At 39.8% G+C, this 23,894-nt stretch overlaps 1 protein-coding gene across 2 annotated transcripts in view; it reads right to left on the bottom strand.

The window, feature by feature from the left end:
• Positions 1-23,894, bottom strand: part of LOC105831417 (general odorant-binding protein 19a) — a 66,430-nt gene that overhangs the window by 40,142 nt on the left and 2,394 nt on the right. The window lies entirely within an intron of this gene.

Raw genomic sequence — 23,894 nt, forward strand, 5'->3', positions numbered from 1 at the left:
CAGCCAATGCTTGAAACAGTAGGCCGTGCTATGGCTCGAGCGGATCGAGATCTTCCTTCGGCGCGCAAGGCGCGCTCTCATTCGCATAATTTAAAAAATTTATATCTCGATTATTAGCAGACCAAACCCACAACAATATTGGACTTTTATGTTCATCTCGATCCCATCTACCTTTTTATGAACTACTGGTCAGTGACCAGTATGCTCTGGGACTCCCTGTATAAACATAACAGGAAGCTGTCTTTCCAGCTCGTAGTCGGTAATGTGAATAAGTATATTAGATAGTGTATTGTCAAAAGTATTGTTCTTTTGTGAACATGTAAATATCTGATTTTAATTTGTATTACTTTTTACTCTTTTGTCTTTCTTTACTTTAATATTATTGAAATTATAAAAATACGTTAAATCATTACTATATATGCATATAATGCAACAAAATAATATATGGAAAACAGAAACGAATGGAGCAAGAATTAAAATACCAGTTAGGGTAAAAGCCTCGATTACTGTGCTCCTGGTTTTATTTTTGCTTTTAAAAAATTCTGCGAATATATATTTGATAAAGTAAATAATTTTTGCAAAGTACAAACTGTATTTTACACATTAAAAAAGGAATTGTATAATTTTCTTGTTATAATGATATAAAAAATTAAATTTAAATTTTATGTTAGTCGAATTGGTGATTTTCTTACCTTTCGTTTATTGAAATACTTAAGACATTACGTGTATAAAGACTTATAAGTACCTGTATAATTGAGATAAATATTTAATATTTCAGCATGCTTCAATTTAATCCATATAATGTGATATTTTTACTTATGGTAACCTTAAATAGTATGTATTATTCGAATACTGCGATAACTTCGCAGGAAAGACGAATAAATGTAAAAATTGAACATTGCTATTGGAAGTAAAAAATAACGAACAATTTCAATTTAAAGAAAAAGAAACTTTAGATTTTCACAATGAGTTTAAGGTTCCAGAAGCAGAAAAAATGGATTTATTAGAGGCGGATGAAGAGAAAATCAATATTCCAGAAGAAGTGATTTGCGATTCAGTTGAAGAAACAATATCAACTGATTATAAAAGGCAAGCTGTGGAATACTGGAAAAGCGGTAAGACAAAACCAAGACCGCTTCAAGAAGTTAGGCAAAAATTTAAGAAAGTTATATCGATACGACAGTTGCGACGATGGGAAAACCAAATCATTCAAGGTGGTAGTAGGCTGGAAAAATTAAAAAAAAAATTAAAAAAAAATTCTGAATATACATTAGACCATTTTAATGAAGCACTTGAAAGAAAAATCATCATTCATGACATTGACATCGCTCGATGAGCTTCAATAAGCACAAGAAATAGAAAATGCGGCAGGATTCAAAGCTTCAGAGAGATGGGTACAAAAATTTTAAAAACACATAATATTGTGTCTAGAAGAATAACAAAATTTGTTACAAAAAGGTCTCTACTATCAAAACCTGATTTAGAAAATAAATGCGATACATTTATTACAAATGTAAAATATTATATTAATCGATACGGTGTGCAAAATATTTATAATTCGGATCAGAGTGGATTTCAGTTAGAATTTCATTCTGGTCGTACTTTAGCTTAAAAAGGTATTAAAAACGTAGAACCTGTAGTACAGTCTATATCAGCAACCACGCATAGCTATACAATTCAACCGACTATTTCGGCTGATGGCAGATTATTGTCACCTCTTTTTATAGTATTAAAGGAAATTACAGGAACATTTGGTCCGAGAGTACAAGAAACATTATTCAACGCGCCTAATATCTTCGTTACGGCTTCACAATCAGGCAAATTAACATCAAATTATGTTAAAACTTGGCTAAAGGAAGTATTTTTTCCGAATGTCGGGCCACAATCAGTATTGTTGGATTCGTGGAGTGGACATTGTCCTAACATAATTTCAGAAACTAAACCAGATTTGCAACAGATATTGTTTTCCTAACTATTCCGGTCGATACAACGGGAAAAATACAGTCATTAGACGTATACGGATTTTGGTTGTGGAAAAATTTCATTAAATACTTCTTTAATACTATTATGTTGTTGGATCTGGCTTTAGATCTTCATAATAGAAATAATATATTGAAATTACAATCATTAACATACAATCAATTCTCGTCGCCCAGATTTCAAAATATATTTAAATATGCGTGGACTAAAAGTAGATACGTACAGAATGTATACGATGAATACCTGCAGGCTATACCGATAGAAACACCAGTAGACTTTTGTTTTAAAAAAAATTCTAAAGTAAAATGCCATCTTTATGACGAAATAATCATAATAACTTGTTCTTGGTGTAGAAAATCGCTTTGTATAACACATTTTTTCCATAAACGTCATCTTTGTAATGCATATGTGCCATAAAAGGAAGACATATATAAACAAATTCTGTATTGATTTCTTTAAAAAGGATGAGTTACTAGATTATTAACACTGGTAAGATTTTAACAGTTTTCCTTACCCATACAACAAATTGATATTCTTTTACTTCTGCCTAATAAAGGTTTTTATTGTATAAAATTATGTTTGTAACAATTATTCCAACCTCTTTTCCCTTTTCCTTTATTCTTTCTTTCATTTTTTTTCATAATATTTTTTAATTAATATTTCAAACTTATTAATTTAAATTATATTATATTATTTTTATTATCCAAGTGTGCTATGTGCATATAGTGTCAATAACATTATCATGCAAATAGTTATTGAAGTTTATATTTTATACTTTTCTCTTGATATATTTTATTATTTTTTTATTTTTTAATATTAAAAGTATATTTTGCTTTATATTAATCTATATTCGTATTTATAATAATGAAAATGTACGTACGCAAATACGCATATATGTTACTTTTGTTATATATTGTCACGCGTTTTTCTTCCGTTCCGCCCTGCGGAACTGCGACGCGGATCAAAAACGGTACGAAATCAGAAGGGAGGATGGACGTTCCCTCGAATGCCTCCTAAGTTGTCGTTGAACGATCTGCGGGATTTATCACGAATGTTGGGCGCCAGACGCGCTCTTTCGTCGCATCAAATCCAAACACGAAAGTAACACCAAGATCCCGCTTCACGCTCGCACGGAGTATTTAGCCGTGGCTAAATCTACGGAAATTAGGCCAATTTCGGCAGAGGGACGAAGCGGTAGGCCACAGGCGAACGTTCGATTACACGAAACGACACACACAAGACGATACAAGAAATCATGTATGCTCTTTGTAAAACAAATTAACAGCACGTTTATTTAGACGAGGAAAGTGAACAAAATAAGTGATAATGATAGAGATTAAAATATAACAGAAATTTCGCGTAGTGCGCGAATGATGGAGCTCGCGAGAGAATGATTGAGATGTTTGAATACAGAAAGTAAACGCGAAAGTAACCAAATCAGCTCCAAAGCGCGAACTAATTACAATAGGAAAAGACGCGAACTAAATGGCTAGTTAGACAAAGACACGAAGCCAACGAAGACAACGACAAGCCGCAAGACGACAAGCAACGCGAAAACGCAAATGCTACGATCGCCACGCAACGCGCAGGTACAACGAAATGACGACGCGACATTCACGAAACAAAATTGCCGGAAAGGATATTAACGCGAAACTTGAGAGAAGCCGGAGCCTCACGCATAATCTTACGAGTCGCGGTGCAAATACTCGATATACTCCACGCGGTCCGCCGAGCACGCACTTCGCGCGTGCCACGGTACGACGGTTGCGCTACCGGCTTTCTCCCGCGCACAAATGCTCCCCTACGCTACGATCCGGGGCCACGATCCTCGGCGACCACGTTTTACTTACGCAACACTACGATACGCGAATCTTAGTCTCCGCGAGTTCCTGACGGCCCGCTGCGCATGGGAGTCGATCGCTCGTTCCAACACTAATGAGTGCCCTTGCGCACTGTATCACACTAATGAGCTCGCTCCCAGAACGCTAGCACGATCCGTCGACTCGCGAGTGGCTTTACAGAGTTACACACGCGTCACGGGCAAACCTCACCGGCTTCCTTGTCCCTCCGAATCCTCGTCAAGGCCCTTACTCGTTACGGGACGCTCGTCCTTCCCTCGTTACGCCAGGAATTCGAGGACGGCCGGGTTGCTGACACGGTCTCGACAACAGCTGGTGCGGAAGAGCGATCAATAATGTGTAAACGCAAAGTGTTCGATCGCGAGTCGATGTGCTTCCCACGCAGGGGGTGCGCTACAATACTGCGCGTGGCGCTAGCCAATTAGGGGTACGCGTTCCGCGCCTCGCGACAGCGCACGGCGTACGCGACCAAATTTCGCGAGGCGTCCTTTGATCGCGGGGCCCTTAATCTTCCTCCCTTGCTGGCGGCCTTCCGGTTAATTTTATCTTTCCGGGGCCTATATGGGAGGCTGGTTAAAGCTGAAGAGTCCTTCGCTGCTGCTGGCCTCGTCGGCTTTTCCGATGCAACGCCTCGTCTAATTTTCTGCCGGGCCGCTTGCCTCGCAGCTCTCGCCGGGGGTCCCATGCCTCCGTGGTAATCGTCCTATGCCTCGGCCCTGTCTTTTATTTTCCGCTGCTCCGTTAAGGTCAAATTCCTGTGCGGTGTTCCTCGCTGTTTTCGCCGAGTGAAGCGCCCGATACGTAAAATACAAAAGAAACAGAATTAGTTTTCGCAAATAATATCGTTAATGTGGCCCGCCGAGGATCGCGATACGCTCCCCGCACCTCCCGGCCGTTCTCACTAGTACGAGCTCGGGCCTTGTGACGCCGGAGGGACGATGCGACGCCGCAGCGAAACTGCAACGTCACAATATATACATTTATGCTTCATATCGTGCAATACGTCGAGAATTATGTAAATAAATTAATTCGTTTTATGTTATAATATAAAATTATACGTAGGAGAGGCAATTATTGAGTGTGACGCGACTAAAGAAATAACGCAACACTATTTCTAGCGCGGCGCCTATAACACGAGATTATCATTACGTTTTGCCAATAATGGAACCCATATGTTATTATATATGAATGGATTCGGCTTTTAATGCTCTTTAATTTTTATTCTTACAAAATTTTCAAAATGTTGCAAAAAAGGGGTAGGGGTAAATTAAAAATTTGAAATTTTTTAAAAATATGAATACACCACTGTAAAGAGTATAAAATGCCATAAAACTTTTGTATAGAATATTTTTTTCATAAACCTTATATTTTTAAAAATATTTGCCAAAAACGAAAAAAATGCGTTAATTTCGAGGGGTAGTTTTATCCCTAAACGTCGAGATACGCCACTAAAAAAATATGGGTCGAATATTCTTTTATGTTCTACAATAATCTACAACATATCCAAAACGCATTAAAATCGGTGTGGGACACTTCTGTCAGTTCCCGTGTAAATTGAAAAAAAATATATATATATTGTGTTAAAACCACTATCGGCTTATCTCTCACGGAATCTGACCCAAGGAATTACGGCAGCGATCTCCAAATACCATGTCTCTTAAATAAGGGGCACAACATATCTAGTGGCATAGGTGGGATTCACTGCTAAAAAATCTATCAAGAAGGAAACTACTCCCTAACGAACTCAGAGCCAAGAGGAGAACAGCCGAAAAAAGAGCGGAAGCCGATCAGAGCGAATGAAACTCGCCGAAGATCCTGCACAACGCAGCCGAGCCGATCAGCTGATCTGCGGACTCGAGATCCAGCAAGAAAGACAGCCATCGAGCCAGAGCTCCGCCATCGGACAGCGTAACAGCGATAGCGGCGTAACCGGAGAAGACACCGACCTACCGTATCGTGACTCACCAGCCCAAGCGCGAAGCGACGGACAGCATGCAGCGAATATATGGCGATACTGTAAGTCCGAAAAACACTTTTGTAGGCGAAATAAATTATAAGCAAGCGCGTCCGAAAACCCGAATTACGCAGGCCCCCGGTAACCTAGTTATCGAAAATTATAGTAGCAATAGCGAATGTCAGACGACAGAAGTTCACCGATACGAAACGAGTCGTGGCTATTTAGCAAAGCGGCGGCGCAATCTATACATTATTGCGAGCTGAATCTTGCATGGCGAGCGGCCTAAGCCCTTAGCGAAGAACGAGATAGCGTTCGTAGGGCTCTAGAATATCCCTCCGAAGGCATAACGGAGTATCCGAACACGTCATACGCGAGCGAGAATTTCCCTTCGCGAGTCTCGATTCTAGTCTCTATTCGACAACAACGCAGTTGACGGGACACGACAAGATCGTGTAGACAGACAAACGAGACCATACGTTAGTCGTACGCCAAGCCACGTATCTTCACGAAACAAATTTTCATTGACCTCGTACGATTCGGATATATTCAACCCCGAAGAAATCCTCGAAAGATACACCATGACCATTGACGACCAAGCGAGAGCGCAACAATCGGAAACTCAATAATTGCCAACGCCAAACAAGAAATACAACAAATTCATCAGGAGATAACTGAAAATCCGGCCGAACAAACTGCACAACCTAACGTGGCGCTGGAACGAGATGATGACATTCGAGCCACCCTGCGAGTTTTGATACAAAAAATTAGGGGAATACATATAGAAATTGACGCTTTACGTGAAACACAATTACAAACACAACGCATTCGCAATTTTCGATCATTATATCACGGCAGATGTACAACAGCATTTGAAAATTCTGAACATAATGCGCGACACCAAAGAGGCCGCGGAATTCTGACCTTAAAAGAGGTCCGAAATATGATCTCAGAAATCGATGGTACTTCAAGAGACCGAGTACGCGAATTTCTAAACCCAAGTACGTATGCAATGAAAAGTATTTATTTTGCTGACCAGTATAATCTACTTGAAGGCATACTTTGCACGAAAGTTAAGGAAAAGGCCATAATGGACTTCCACACTCGTGACATAAAAAATTTTGAGCAGCTAAAAATGGAACTAGAGAACAAATATCTGGGCAAGCGTAATACCGCCCATCTACAACTCGAATTCAATTCCCTAAAGCAAAAATCCAATGAGACCGTTCAGGAGTTCAGGCGGCGAGTAGACAACCTCGCTATGGAACTATATGAGTCCATGGAGGAAGGAAAAAACCATACTACGAAACAGCAAAAAGCGATACTGGAGAGTATTAAAAAACAAGCTCTCTATAATTATCAAATAGGCTTAAATAAACATATAAAATTATTGGTGCGTGCACAGCGCTACCACACGCTACAAGAAGCCATCGCAGGAGCAAGCACAGAAGAAAAGGTCAAGAGACCAAGTGCGAGAACCAATGGATACAGAAAAGATGCCCAAATCGCCTCTTAAAGTGATCGGAACCCGACTCTCCAATGCGGAAAAACCGGTCATGACGGACGAGAATGCCGTAGCAGTCGATACGCAAATCGCTTTGTGCTACCGCAATGAGAAATTACGTTTCAATGCAGTAGAAAAATTTTGCAAACACTGCTAAAAACGCGGCCACATCCGGAACGAGTGCTGGCACCTAAACGGGAAGATCGTAAATAAAACGTCAAAAAGCCTTCAGGGACCACAAAATAATGTTATAAAAAATAATAATACGCGAAAAGCGATTGAACCGCGAAGAAAAAAGAACTCCGATTCTGAGCAGAGTAGCGACGAAGAAGGAGAGATAAAGAACAAGAAGGATAAGAGTGCGCGGTCATATCAAATCGCCGGTAACTCGAGCCGTTCAGCGGAGCTGCGATCTCGACCAAGTTACACTTCCGATACAGGAAAAGCGGTCGGGAGAAATTAATATGCTATTTGATTCTGGCACAACGATTTCGCTAATAAAATTAAACAAACTAAAAGGAAAAACCAGAATTTTGCCCGAAAGAATCACCCTAGCGGTAGTGACTGGCCACCAATTGCATACGATTGGAAATATGCAGGCACATGTTAAATTAGGCAAACGAGAAATAAAGCACTCCATGTATGTGGTGAAAGATGACTTCCCGATGAAATACGACGGGATACAAGGCCTCGATTTTATGAAGAAACCTAAAGTAGATTACGGCAAAGAGGAACTGCAAATTGAAGGTGTCACTTTCAAACTAAAAGCCATACGGAAAAATCACTCTGAAACCGCGCAGTGAGACCATCGTTTGAGCAACCACCAATCGAAATCAACCCGGAGTGATACAAGCTATAGAAACAGAGCCCGGAATATACATCGGCCGATGCATGGTCGAACCAAAAAAATTCAACGTGCGCAATCAGCATGATAAACACTACTGATAAACCGATGAAAATACGCACGCCGCACGTGACCATTAAAGACTACGACGAGAATGATCATCAAATATATGCGGTTATTAAAGAGGAAGAATGTACAGATAAACGCTCACGGAGCGAGCAAATCTGACAAATATTACGCACCCAGCATCTCAACTTGGAGGAATAACAGGCTCTCATACGGATATGCGAAGAATATCAAGACATATTCCACCTAAGCGGAGAATCACTGACATGCACTGCAGCAGTGAAACATGAGATACGCAAGCCGACGCATCGCCGGTCAACGTACGACCGTATCGCCTCCCCGCGAAGCATAAGGAAGAGGTGAATACGCACATAAAACAAATGCTACACGATGGCATTATCAGAGCCAGCACGAGTCAATGGAATGCGCCACTATTAGTGATACCCAAAAAAGCTGACTCGTCTGGGAAACCAAAGCTTCGAATCATAATCGATTTTCGAAACCTCAATGATCTAACAAATGGCGATTTATTTTCCCTACCCAACATTGAAGAAATTAGATTAATTGGGAAACGCCAAATATTTTTCGACGTTAGATTTAGCGTCAGGGTATCATCAGATACCGATGGCTGAGCAAGATAAACCAAAGACAGCGTTATCAACACCGTACAGACATTACGAATACAATCGAATGCCCTTCGAATTAAAAAATGCGCCAGCCACATTCCAGAGACTGATGAATTCAGTACTCATGGGAATATAAGGACTCCGATGCTTAGTATATCTTGATGACATAGTAATATACGGATCGAATCTAGAGGAACGTAATAACCGTTTAACAAAAGTACTACAACGCTTACGTGAAGTAAATCTAAAGCTACAGCCGGAAGTTCAAATGCGAGTTCCTACGCAAAGAAGTAAATTATCTAGGACATGTGATTTCCGAAGATGGAATGTCACCTGATCCATCCAAGTTGCAAGCAATAAAAGATTTTTCAGAACCACAAAAAATCAAGGATGTTTAATCATTAATAGGCCTTGCCGGATATTATAGAAAAATCATTAAGGAATTTTCCAAAATCGCAAAACCGTTAACTAAATTAACAAAGAAAATGGAAAAATTCGCGTGAACCGTCAAGCAACAAATAGCATTTAACACATTAAAAGAAAAGTTAATGACGGCAACAGTACTCAAATATCCGGACTTTACAAAAGAATTTATTTACAAATAAAGAGACTGATAGGCAACGACCGTCGCATTGCTTACGCGAACAGAATATTAAATCGCGCAGAGCAAAATTACAGCACCAACGAGAAAGAATTACTTGCGATAGTGGCTGTAAAACATTTTCGACCATATGTATACAGAACTACGTTCAAAATTGTGACCAATCATAAACCTCTCATATGGTTGTTTAATGTAAATGGCCCCGGATCAAGATTGATTCGATGGCGATTAAAACTGAAAGAGTACAATTATGAAATCGTTCATAAGGCCGGTTGAGCGAACGCGAACGCCGACACGCTAAGTCGTAATGTGAAGCGAGAAGCTCACGTTACAGAAGCAGCTGATAAAGTCCTCACGTTAAACGAAGACAGCGAACACGCACGTACATCTACTGAAGAGAAAGAAGAGGACAACAAATGTGAACGAACATATACAGAAGAAAAGAAAAAACATTTTATATGAATACCATGATGCACCGAGTGGCACCCGTTTGGCCACGTCAATATTGGCCACGGTCCCGATTGGCCACGTCAATATTGACCACGTCAATATTGGCCACGTCATTATTGACCACAATCCCGATTAACCACGGAGTGGATTGGCCACGTCATTATTGGCCACGCGTCATTATTGACCACGTCAATATTGGCCACGTCAATATTGGCCACGCGTGATATTGCTCACGTCAATAATGGCCACGTCAATATTGGCCACGCGTCATTATTGCCCACGTCATTATTGCCCACGCGTCATTATTGCCCACGTCATTATTGCCCACGCGTCATTATTGCCCACGCGTCATTATTGCCCACGCGTCATTATTGGCCACGTCATTATTGGCCACGCGTCATTATTGGCCACGTCATTATTGACCACGTTAATATTGGCCACGCGTGATATTGCTCACGTCAATAATGGCCACGTCAATATTGGCCACGCGTCAATATTGACCACGTCATTATTGCCCACGCGTCGTTATTGCCCACGTCACTATTGACCACGCGTCATTATTGCCCACGCGTCATTATTGCCCACGTCAATATTAATCAATTTTTTTGCTTAGCGTGGAAAGTTGCAAACCCATGTGGTGCAGAGAAATGCTTTGCACACACACACACACACACACACACACACACACACACACGGGGGGGTGTAAAAGGGGCCTTCGGCCCCCCCTCCCGCGCCCACCTCGTCCAAGTCGCAAACCCATATACAGTAATGACGTGGGCAATAGTGACGCGTGGTCAATAATGACGTGGGCAATAATGACGCGTGGGCAATAATGACGTGGTCAATATTGACGCGTGGCCAATATTGACGTGGCCATTATTGACGTGGGCAATATTGACGTGGTCAATAATGACGCGTGGCCAATAATGACGTGGCCAATAATGACGCGTGGCCAATAATGACGTGGCCAATAATGACGCGTGGCCAATAATGACGTGGCCAATAATGACGCGTGGGCAATAATGACGTGGGCAATAATGACGCGTGGGCAATAATGACGTGGGCAATAATGACGCGTGGCCAATATTGACGTGGCCATTATTGACGTGGGCAATATCACGCGTGGCCAATATTGACGTGGCCAATATTGACGTGATCAATAATGACGCGTGGCCAATAATGACGTGGCCAATAATGACGTGGCCAATATTGACGTGGTCAATATTGACGTGGCCAATATTGACGTGGCCAATCGGGACCGTGGCCAATATTGACGTGGGCAAACGGGACGCTCCCGATGCACTTACGAGAGAGCATCAAGGAATTGAAAGGACAATAAAACAAATACGATTGAAACATAATTAGCCTGGATTAACGGCCGATGTGGAGCGGTACATTAAAAAATGCGAGCTATGCCAGAAAAATAAACTTTCTCGAAGAATAAAGACACCTCTTGTCGTCACAGATACGCCTAGCCAACCCTTCGAGAAATGTGCGCTCGACATTGTAGGATCACTAACAGTAACGAAAAATGAAAATCGGTACCTAATAACCTTTCAGAATCATCTTACAAAATTTAGTAAGACGATACCAATGCTAAACCAGGAAGCAAATACCGTGAGCAAAGAATTTGTCACAAAAATAGTCCTGGATTACGGAACGCCGGAATACATACTAATGAATCAAGGCACAAACTTTATGAGTGAGATATTCAAAAATACGTGTAAATTACTAAAAATAAATAAAATTCAGACTACCGCCTACCACCCCGAGAGTAACAGAATTCTTGAACGATCGCATCAAACTCTAATCAAATATTTGCGACATTATATAAACAGAGATCAAACCGACTGAAACGAATGGATCCCATACGCGATGCACACGTACAATACAACGCCTCACACGGCGACAGGGTACACACCGTTTGAATATATATACAGTCGACAGACAAAACTGCCAACAGTCCTAACGAAACAGCCTAAACCCATAATTACGACTATTATGTGCAAGAATTAAGGGAGAGGTTAAGGGCAGCAAATCGTGTCGCACGCGAAAATATAAAAGAAGAAAAGGCCAATGCCAAAACCCAGTATGATAGAAAGACGAAGAAAACGAAATTCAAAATCGGCGAAAAAATATTATTATACGATAAAACGTTCCGACGTGGACAATCTAAAAAACTAGACGCACAGTGGACTGGACCGTATATCGTAACCGAAAAACATTCTGATGTAAATTATACAATAAAAAGAGGAAGAACGACAACCTGCGTGCACGTGAATCGATTAAAAGCATTCATAGAAGCGTAAATTAAAATTTTAAATACGTATAAGTGTGCGATTACAGACAGCCAATTTAGTGCACACAACCAGTGCACTTTTCAAGGTGCATACTTATGTCGGTATCATTGTATTAATTTGTAATTAAAAAAAAATTTTTTTTTAATAGCGCGATATATGACAAGGCTTTTAACATATTGCGAGACATATGTATGTACGTACGTACGTATGTATGTATGTATGTATGTACGTACGTACGTATGTACGTATGTATGTATGTATGTGTATATTAATATGCGCGATTAATGTTTAAAAAAAAAGTCTTTTTCTCCCTGCGAGGGAAGGATGTGGTAACCCACAAATATAACTTCGCATTTTAGGCTATAACACAAAATTGTAATTTTATGAAGCATTCGTTTACAGTGGACACAACAATACCAATGTATCTATGGATGCGTGTACGTACGTAAAAAAGAAAAGATTTCTTTTTAGGACTACAAATTATGTAACATTATATTGCGCGAAAAAATTTCTACGCGAAAACATTATATTGAACACTTTGCAAAAACTCAGCCTCCTCGTTTTCTTTTCAATAAGAGGGAGAGATGTTGTGAGTGTGATGCATTCACACCAAGAATGTCGCAAGCCATAAAAGTGTCAAGTAACACCTCGCGCGTGCAACATCGCCCAGGCTACATACCGGACGTCGCACCGGGCAATGCACCTGGTTGCTTAATAAACAACACCCAAAATCACTTGATTTTGTGGTGGAATCTGCGTAGCTAGCAATTGCTGGCTAAACAAGTGCACTGACCAAAGGCCAGTGACCGCGGAAGTACCCTCCCCGGTTATACGCCAAAAATCTGTATATACACACCGTGTAAAGATAACGAGTGGGCTCAATCGAATAGCGTACAGCGACGAACGTATGTCGCTCGACATTACATTTGTCACAAGTTTATTAAGTGACTAATCAAGTTTTATAACTAAGTTGAAAATATATATATATATGTATATATATTGTGTTAAATCACGATCGGCTTATCTGTCATGGAACCTGATCCGAAGAGTTCGGCAACGATCCCCAAATACTGTGTCTCTTAAGGGTGTACCAGACATACAATCTTAGACAAAAGTGCATGAAATTTGAAATACTTAAATATCTACGCCTAACGCATAGTAAATCTAGATGTAAGAAACTTGAACGATAGTTGGAGTCTTATTTTTACCCTTCCAAAGGTATTTTTCACGTATTTGCGATTTTTGTCACTTATGAGTTTAAACTTTTGACAGTGAAAATGCACAGTTATCTAGAGTTATATTTTATTTTTTTAAAACGGTGTAGTGAAGACAATTGAAACTTGGCAGATATTTTCATCTATTCATATACTAGATGTACAAAAAAATTCAAAACACTGGTACTATTTCTTCTATATTTTTTTAGCTGTTTCATCCGTCAAGATCGTCTTTTTCCATAAGATAGAAAAGAATACCATGTAAAATCAATGAAAATTAAAATAGTTATAACTCGGCAACCGTTTAGTGGATGCGTTTTCAATTTTCTGCAGTACATTAGGGAATCTAAAAGAATAATTTCACAAATTTTTAGCAACTTTGTACCATTTTAAACTTCAGTCTGATATATCCTTAAATAAGGGGCACAACATATTTTTATAAAATTTATGATAAATCTTTACGATCTGTCAAATCTAAGACTACAAAAATATTTATAAAATATTTAAACGAATATTTATAAATCATTCAAATAAATATTATAATTATTTTGTAAATATTTTATAAATACTGTGTGCTGTTTGGGAATGAAGAAAATTGCATTAATTATATAAAAAAGTAATGCGACGTCTTTTTAAAATTATTGTCATTCACTTAGACGTCTATTGGATGTCTATTAGACGTCGAAAAACTGCGACATGCAGCTTAAAATAATTTTTTATTAATAATTTATTGTTATTGTATAAAGAAACTGCTATTGTAAGGTTTTAAACAAATACAATAACACAAAATCGTATTACATCTAAATCAGATGTAACGGTTCATCTTTCCCGAACACCTCGGAGAGGCTCGCCGGGTGCCAGGATTCGGGAGAAGGGGAGAAGCCAACTTGCGTATGCCGATATTAAGTTAATACTTCTTTATTAGAGTTCTTATGTTACATCTAGATCTTATTCTATGTGAAATCTTACCCTAGGCGCATTACTTAACCTACGGGGATATATACAATATATACAACTTAATTTTAGTGACGTCAGTCGGACGGGAGCGCGCAAATGCGCAGCACCATTGGCTCGCGGTCGCGACGCGGGTTCAAGCGGTAGGAGGGAAAGCCGCCATGCACCAAGTGGCGGAACGGTCTAATGACCTGCCCCGACGGCGGGAACCAAGATGTCGAATGCCGGTACGTACCAGGCGGCAGAGCGGTCGAGTGACTAGCCCTGTCGACAGGACGGGAATGGTGATCGGTCTCAATCGCGCCCAGCTTTTATACCTGCTTGGGCAATCCCCACGCGCTCTCAGTAGCGTGGTGGGAGCAGTTCCCCGTGGGGAACAGTAGATTCTCGGGGAGGGCATCTTAGGACGCCGAGTTTCTTATAGTGGGACGGGTGTTTGGCTCGGAACTAGTGACGTTCGTCACATCACCCCCCTTTTTAGGAGTGTGGGAACGGGTGGCAGCAGCCGGATCGCTCGTGACTGACCCCGGCGATCGAACCGAATTATCCAACGTCGCCGTGTCAGTCATCCCGTACTTCCACTGGCATCCGGTCCGTGACCTCCACCACCCTCCCGTTCGGCAGTGCCACTTGCACCGGGGGAGGGATGAACCCTACCGGCAGTGCTGGGCGGGCCTGGTCGGGTTGGGTGGAGGCCGGGCGATCCGGTACTCGTATTCTGGTGGCGCAGCTCGTGGCGCAGTCGGTGGCGCTGGTGGCGGCGCGATCGGCCGTGCGTATTACGGCATAATGACCACAACGGGCCTTGGTGGCGGAGCGTGAGGCGATACAGACGCGAGCGGTGGTGAGCCTGTTGCGTCGGTGCGCGGTGCCGGCGGGGGTGGCAAGCTAATTGCCGCGAGGTTCGGCGGTGCGGGCGTTTCCCGGCGGATGGCAGTTTCGTGTCAGGACTCCGTCCTTCCCGCACCGAGAGCAGAACTTCTTCGGTGGCCGCTTACAATCTATCCGGATATGGCCCCTTTGTTTGCAGCGCCAGCAACATTCTTCCCTGTTGTACGTTGCGGTGGTCGCGGCTGCCCTTGAAATAGGCTTCATCTCGTCGTGGCGTGTCTTTCGTCGCTGGGCGATATCCTCCAATCTGGCGGCCTAGGAGTTGAGTTCGAGCACCGTGGTGTGCTCTGTCAGCCGCATATGGAGTTGGTACTCGGAATCCATGTTTTCGTAGATTTGTTCTACGCGGTCCAGCTCTGAGTATCCTCCCGCTCGGCGCATTAGCGTGATTAGCACAGTAGCGTAGGCCTGGAAGGATTCGCCCGCCCGCTGATGGCGGCTCTGTATCTCCAATTTTGCGCGACACTGGTACCCTGGGGGTAAAAACGAGAATTGTAACTGGTTGCAAAATTCCTCCCAGGTAGCCCATTGGCCCAAGTTATTCCGGTGCCAGGAAGGCATGTCCGCGCAGGAGCTCCGGTAATCCTAGGAAGAGATGCTCGGTGTCTAGGCCATAACTGAGCCAAAGCTCCTCCGTTCGCTCCAAGAACGTGAGTAGATCTTTGTCATCAAAGTGATGGCCTCATTTACGAATCTGGTTGACAATCTTGATTCTTTCTACTGGTCCGGGCGTTGCCATCGGAGGTTCAGGCGAGGTGGTCCCCTCTTGGCTTGTGGTTGCGCCGTCTGGGTTGCAGGCATCTTGTCGTCGACTAGATCTAAGCAGATCTCTGGTATATCGGGTGCCTGCAGGGTGTCGGGATGCGTGCCGTGAAACTGCCGTAGCCTTCGTTGGAGAATGTCTAGTGGGGCAATAGAGTTGATCCGTGGTGATGTGCTAGCTGCACTACCTGTTTTTTAGAGAAGTTATTTATTCAGAAAATCATTCGATTAGACGCAAGCTAAGCTCCCAAGAGTCAGGTCCCTGTTCGGGCGCCATGTCGGTTGACCTTTCCCGAACGTCTCGGACAGGCTCGCTAGATGCCAGGATCTGGGAGAAAGGGAAAGTCAACTTGCGTATGCCGATATTAAGTTAATACTTCTTTATTAGAGTTCTTATGTTACATCTAGATCTTATTCTAAGTGAAATCTTATCCTAGGCGCATTACTTAACCTACGGGGATATATACAATATATACAACTTAATTCTAGTGACATCAGTTGGACGGGAGCGCGCAAATGCGCAGCACCTTGGCTCGCGGTCGCGGCGTGAAGTCAAGCGGTAGCAGGGATGTCGAAAGCCGGCGTGCGCCAGGCGGCGGGATGGTCTAATGACCTGTCCTGTCGCGGGAAACCAAGATGCCAAAAGCCGGTGCGTACCAGGCGGCAGAGCGGTCAAATAACCAGTCCTGTCGACAGGACGGGTATGGTGATCGGTCTCGATTGCGTCCGGCTATACCCGCCGGGGCGATCCCCACACGCTCTCAGCAGTGTAGTGGGAGCGGTTCTCAGTGGGGGAAAATAGATTCTCGAGGAGGGCATCTTAGGACGCCGAGTCCCTTATAGTGAGGCGGGTGTTCGGCCCGGAATTAGTTATCAAACAGATATTTCTAGACGTTATTTTAGACGTAGATGGCTCCGACGTCTAATAGACTAGATAGTTTATCCGATCTTTCACTTCTCGTTGAGGTAATACCGGGATTTCAACGGGCTTAGGTATTGTCTGTAAAAAAATTTGAGACTTTTTTCTTGCTGTGGTGTTAATTCTAATAAATCACAACAAATAATACGCCGATTCGTATGGTGCCGCGCGAATTAAGAGATAAGAACGAGCCAGCCTTGAAAGCACTAAAGAAATTCATGTAGCTCGTAGAATGCAGCAAATTAAGCGGAAAGTTTTTCGAGAAATCTAAAAGCTTAATATATGGCGAGATAATATATGGCCCTAAAATTGCTGATTAGCTCTCAGTATCCGGAAAAAAATATCTCTTATTTGTTCATATTAACAAATATATGTTTATATATGTTTATATATCGTCATATAAAAAATAAAAGTTTACTTAAAAATAATCTTATACGGCCATATATAAAAATAAGTGATTATATCATTCTTGTAAATCCTGTTTAAGTATGATCTTATATAGCCACTAGTCATTAGAGCCCGCTTCGCGCGGGCTCAAAAGCTCTTACTTCTTTTCTTGGTTTTTTTTTTAAGAATAGGAGAAAATGCATTTACGTACACCTGTTTCGTTAAGCCTTTTTCTCACACACCTAATGCTTAAAATTATAAATTCAATAAAACTTTTTCTATATGTGTTTGTTTGTTTGTTTGTTTGTTTGTGTTATATAAATAAATACTATATATTTAATAGTTAAGTCTTTATCTCACACATCTAATTCCCAAAATGCTAAATTCAATTAAACTATGTCTATGTGTGTTTATTTGTGTATTTGTGTTTCTGTGTGCGTATACTTTTTCTTGTATGCATCCATCCTCCTAAAACAACACTCCCTAAAAACTATATTGGTGTATGAGTTAAATCCTAATTTGTAACACCTTTTTTTAAAAAATTCGTGCCCATAGTAACCTTCCCTGAAAAAAAGTTAAATTTTGACACCAGTTGCAAGAGGATCGGACCACAAATGACGGAGTATTTCGCGAGCATACACACTTCAAACATTCATATGTATATTTTGGCCTATCATTCTTGAAACACTCTGTTTTTGAAAAATTCGAGCCTATAGTAGCCATCCCCGGTAAAAATGCTAAACTTTGAAACCATTTGCAAAAGGATCAGAAGACAAAAGACGGAGTAGCTCGTGGGCATACAGACTTCAATCATTTATACGTAAATTTTGACCTATCATTTTTTAAACACCTTTTATTTGAAAACTCCGAGCCGATAATAGCCATTCCCGGAAAAAGGATTGGACCACAAATGACGGAGTAGTTGTGTTCGCGGACCCAAAAACTTGAAAATACAGGTTTCTGAAATGATGGCAGTAACTTTGTTAAAAATTTCTTTTTTAAAACAACCTGTATTTCGAAATACCGCTTTATACATCGTCGAAATTTTTTTTATTTTTTATTTTTTATTAACATCAATTACTTTCTATCATTCTAGTTAAATCCTCTGAACCTTCTTTTAAATTTTAAATTTATTTATTATAATAACATTTTTAATCTATTTTAAAATAACATGCAATATATGAAACTATCAACTTATATTTAAACTGATTTATTCATTTATTTACGTATTTGTAACGAACCTCTCGTCCACCGGCATCACTGACCGCGGTCCGGCCGAACAAACACCCGCCGGACCGCACAAACGGGCACCGAACCGTCCTAATTGCCGCAACATAAAAAGAATCTTCGTCTCCGCTCCGCGTATTTCCCCACACTCTCCCAACCTCCACGGGAGGGGAGCAAGTGCGGGGAAACCCGAAAATCCACGAGGATCTCCGATCCTCCACCCGAGCGGGTATAAAAAGTCGCTCCGGTGGAGGCTGCGACACTTCTCGCTCCGACCGTACGCTGGATTCCGATCCCAACCAGAATACGATCTTGAGAAGTTTCTGCGACCGGCAATTAGGGTAGAGTGTTCTCTGCCTTAACCGAGAGCTCTCGGTACCGCTCGCATTCTAAATCCTAGTTCATCTCTGTAGCAGAGGGTAGAGCGTACTCCGCCTTCACCGAGAGTTCTCGGCTACGGACTTTCCTTAATCGCCCGATCACCCGGCTCGAACACAACAGGGGTGGAGAGTTCTCCGTCTCCCTCGAGAGATCTCGAGATCGACCGGCGTTTTCTCGATCACCACACGCAAGCCGAAAATCACCGCGCAACACAACACCCCGGGGCTTCACGCCGCGTACCGCGCACCACCGATCTCGAGGCTCCGGCGAATACCGCCCGCCACACCGCTCGCCTCACCGCGCCGCGAAACGCCGCTTCACGCGCCAGGACATTGCCCGCCGGCCCGTCGCTGTACACCGCGACCATCACCGAGCTAGCTACACGCCCGACAGCGAACAGCTGTTTCGTCCCGCGATACACGAGATATACAAACACACATACACACACATCTCACCTGTAAATAACCACTCCGCCGAACGACACACGATACACACACCGACACGCTCACACCATTGTAAATAGATTGTACATAGCAAAGATCTCTTTAAAATATATATTATCTTTTATTCCGTAAAAACTGAGTCTATTGTCTCAGGGACCTTCCTACACCCGATCCCGGCGAGTTAGTCCGCGTAGGAAATACGGTCCGTTACATATTTATAACTCATTTCATTTTTTTACTCTAATCACCATTAAGTCGCGCTTGTGTATGTAATGCAAAATCATTAGTGGTGCCGTTTGATAGTTGAATAAATGAGTCCATTTGCAACAGATTCGGATTACAAATGACAATGTTGTTCGCGGTTATACAAACAAACGCTTATTCGTTACTAATCAATATATAGATAATTTTTGAAAAACCCTGTATTTCGAAGAATCAAACCCATAGCAGCAATCCTCGTAAAATTTGGAATAAAATAAGATCTTTTGCATTAGAATCGGACCACAAATGACGGAGTAGTTCGCGGGCATACAGACTTCAATCATTCATACGTACATTTTGGCCTATCATTTTTGAAACACCCAGTTTTTGAAAAATTTGAGCCCATAAAAGCCCCAGAAAAATGACGGAGTAGTTCGCGGGCATACAGACTTCAATTATTTATACATATATTTTGGCCTATCATTTTTTTTAACAACCTGTTTTTGAAAAATCCGAGTCCATAGTAGCCATCGCTGGAAAAAATGCTAAATTTTGAGACAATTTGCATTAAGATCGATCCACAAATGTCGGAGTAGTTCGCGGGCATACAGACTTCAGTCATAAGTATGTATATTTTTGCCAATTATTTTTGTAACACCCTGTTTTTGAAAAATTCGAGCCCTTAGTATCCGTCCTTTGAAAAAATGCTAAATTTTGAGAACAGTTGCAAGAGGTTCGGACTAAAAAGAACGGAGTAGTTCGCGGGCAAACAGACTTGAGTCATTCATACGTATATATTTTGGTCTATCATTTTTGAAAGACCCTGTATTTGAAAAATTCGAATCCATAGTAGTCGTCTTCGGAAAAAATACAAAATTTTGAGACCCATTGCAAGAGGATCGAACAAAAAAAACTGAGTAGTTCGCAAGCAAACAGACTTCAGTCATTTATACGTATATTAAGGCCTATCATTTTTTAAGTGCTATGCAACATTTAATGTTTAAAAATCTTTTATATCTTAATAATTATAAACAAATCCAATTGTCAATAATTATGTTTAATTTTCATTTTTACAAACATGTATATACTATATATACAGGGTGTTTGGTAAAGATTTATGCAATTTTTATAAGCAGGTAGAGCGCATTAAGCTGAACATAAAATCCTCATCGTTTTTCCATTTTCGCAATAGTTAACGAGTTATAGATTTGTACAATTTTTTGTATTAGCCCGGCTACCGGAAAATGCAAGCACGTCGAGCGCCCGACCGCGACGGCAGTCCCTTCCTAGCGCTTGAACCTTGAGATTGCTAGGCGCACGGGGGGAGTTGTTACAACAAGCGGCAATGGCTACGCACAATGTGTACGTGTACATACATGTGTACAAAAAAAAATCAGTTTTAATGCTTAAAGAAGCAATTACTAAATTTATTTTTTTTAATAAATAATGATTATTTTTAATAAAAAATTTTTTTTGGTGATAGTCTTAAATGTCGTAAACTGTCATAAATTTTAAAAGAAGCTATTGTCATGTGCTCAAAAACAAATTTATTCTTTTTTAAACAACATTAGAAAATTTTATCGATTAAAATGGAAATAACAACCAAATAAAATGTTTGTTACAACTTTATATTCTTAATTAAAAATTAAATAACGAGGATATTTATATTTTTAATAAAATTAATCCTTGTGATAGACTTATAATACACGGAAAAAACTTTATGGTAAAAATTACTATGGTAAGTAGTAAACGCGTGACAAGGAAAAATTATGAAAATTTTTATTATGTTTTTCATCAAATTACGATGGGGCGCTGTTCGTCTTGAACTCGTTCTCGGCCTTCTTTCAAGTCTTTGTACCACTTGTAAACATTTTTTTGCGACATAGCCTTATCACCAAAGGCCTTCTGCAACATCCTCAACGTTTCCGCGGCAGAATATTCATTCCACAAAATTTAATGCAAATTCTTTGCTCAACAAAATCAAACATAATAAAAATCGAAAAACTCATTTTTGTATGTTTACAAAAATACATATAGCTCTGCAGTAATTGAATATATTGATATGAAACTCTGAATAGATGTCAAAGACAGTATTACCAACCCACAAAAAAATTTCATGATTTTATAGTACCCGCGAAGTTTAAATGAAAAATTCACATTATTTTTTTATCACAGTAGTATGCTGAAATATGATTTTAGATAATCATATATGACCATATATGGATTTATGCGGACAAAATTCACATATGAGCAAATAAGACGATTACTTCTTATATGAGCATATAAGAGCATATAAGACGTATTTTTTCTCGGGTATCCTTAGTCTGTTGATTTGTCTTCACATAAATATTGAATTTTAGAATGTTAATTTTAATTTTGTTTATTTATAATATTGTTTATTTATAATATTGTTTATTATATTACTTTACAACAAGTTTTCTCTCCCAGAGAGAAACGCGAGATTGGATAGACATTGAGCAGACGCATCTAAGCTAGATCGACAGACGCATCTAGACGTCGAAGTAACTTTTTTTAGACGCGTATAATAGATGTCTAATAGACGTTTAACAGACATTCTGCGTAACTGTATTATAGATGTATAATAGATCTACTTCTACACGGAGAATTTTTTTCTTAGAATTTACCTTCAAAATCAGTGGTAGTCGTAGGACAACACGGACTTTGAAGAATTTTTTACTATACTTTTAGTAAAATTTGATAAAATTTTACTAACATTTAACCAAAACATTTTACATTGCAGAATAGTTTAGTTAGATTTTTACTAAAATTTTACTAAATTTCACTAAAGGCATAGTAAAATTCTTCGAAGTCCGTGCTGTTCCACGATTATCATAATTTTGAAGATAAATTCTAAGAGAAAATTCCCAGCAAATATAGAATATTGCAAGCTTCCGACCGCAAAAAAGGTTAGAGGACACTACAAGAGAACACGTGCAAATATTTTCACAAGTCTATATATAATATAAATATATCATATACATGTACATAGGCTCGTGAAAATCCTCGCCGACCGCAGAAAGGTTGGGCAATCATAATAAGAGAACGCGCAGGCGACCGATCATGTCGTACGCTAGATCGAAATTCGATCAAGAATCAAGATGCCGACCGCTCGAGCTAGCGGGAACATATGTCCCGCTGACTGATTTGTAGTGCAAATATCATTATGTTCACGATTGAGTTCAATTACATACACAGATTTCGACGCACAAAGATCGCGGAAAAAGACTAATCAGATATGATAAAAGAACGCAAGCGGCAAGCGATTGGTCACACGTACGCTTGATGATAAAAATCCAGCGCCAAGACGCCGGAAAGCGGGAAGACGCGAGTCCCACGCGCGACACGAATCAATAAGCAAACCCGTCGATTGAAAGCGTCAAACGTGCGCGCAGCACTTTTACGCAGAATCAAATACATAATTAATAATAGATATAATCTTTTATACATAGAAGTAATTTATTTTTCAATTAATTTTAATTAATATTAATAGAATTAATTTATTTTTAATAATTAAATAAAATTAATTAAAAAATAAATCACTGCCATGCAGAGTAATAAAAATTCAAATTAAAAAATAATACATTTTGCTTATCAATTTTTAAAAAGTAAATATTTCTTTACTAATTAATTATTTAAAAAAGTAATCCAAAATGGAAAAAATCAGATTAATTATTTAGAAAGTAATGCGTAATGAAAAAAAAAACGCATTGATTATTTAAAAAATAATGCGTAACCCAGACAGCACACAATATTTATAATAAATATTTATAAATATTTATTTCTATTTATTTTTTAAAAATATTATAAATAATTTATACATATTTTATATGAGTTAGTCCCAGATGCGCACAGATCGAAACGGAGACACCACCAATCAAATTCTATAAATTTATCCTAACTCTAATTAACTCAAATCTGATTGGTGGTGTCCGTTTCGATCTGTGCGCATTTGGAACGCTCCCTTTTATATACATGAAGAAAAAACCTTTATTCAACATATTATTAAAATATGGATTAAATATTTTATACAATATTTAAGGTAAATAAAAAATAAAGATTTGTAGTAATATTTTGTAAATATTTATAAATATTTTATTAATATTTTTGTAATATTTATAATAAATCTTTACAATCTGTCAAATCTAAAACTACAAAAAAAATATTTATAAAATATTTAAATAAATATTTATAAAATAAATATTCAAATAAATATCATAAATATTTTGTAAATATTTTATAAATATTGTGTGCTGTCTGTGGGAATAAACAAAATTGCATTAATTATTTAAAAAGTAATGCAACATCTTTTC

The sequence above is a fragment of the Monomorium pharaonis genome, chromosome 4, assembly GCF_013373865.1.
Source record: "Monomorium pharaonis isolate MP-MQ-018 chromosome 4, ASM1337386v2, whole genome shotgun sequence".
NCBI lineage: Eukaryota > Metazoa > Arthropoda > Insecta > Hymenoptera > Formicidae > Monomorium > Monomorium pharaonis.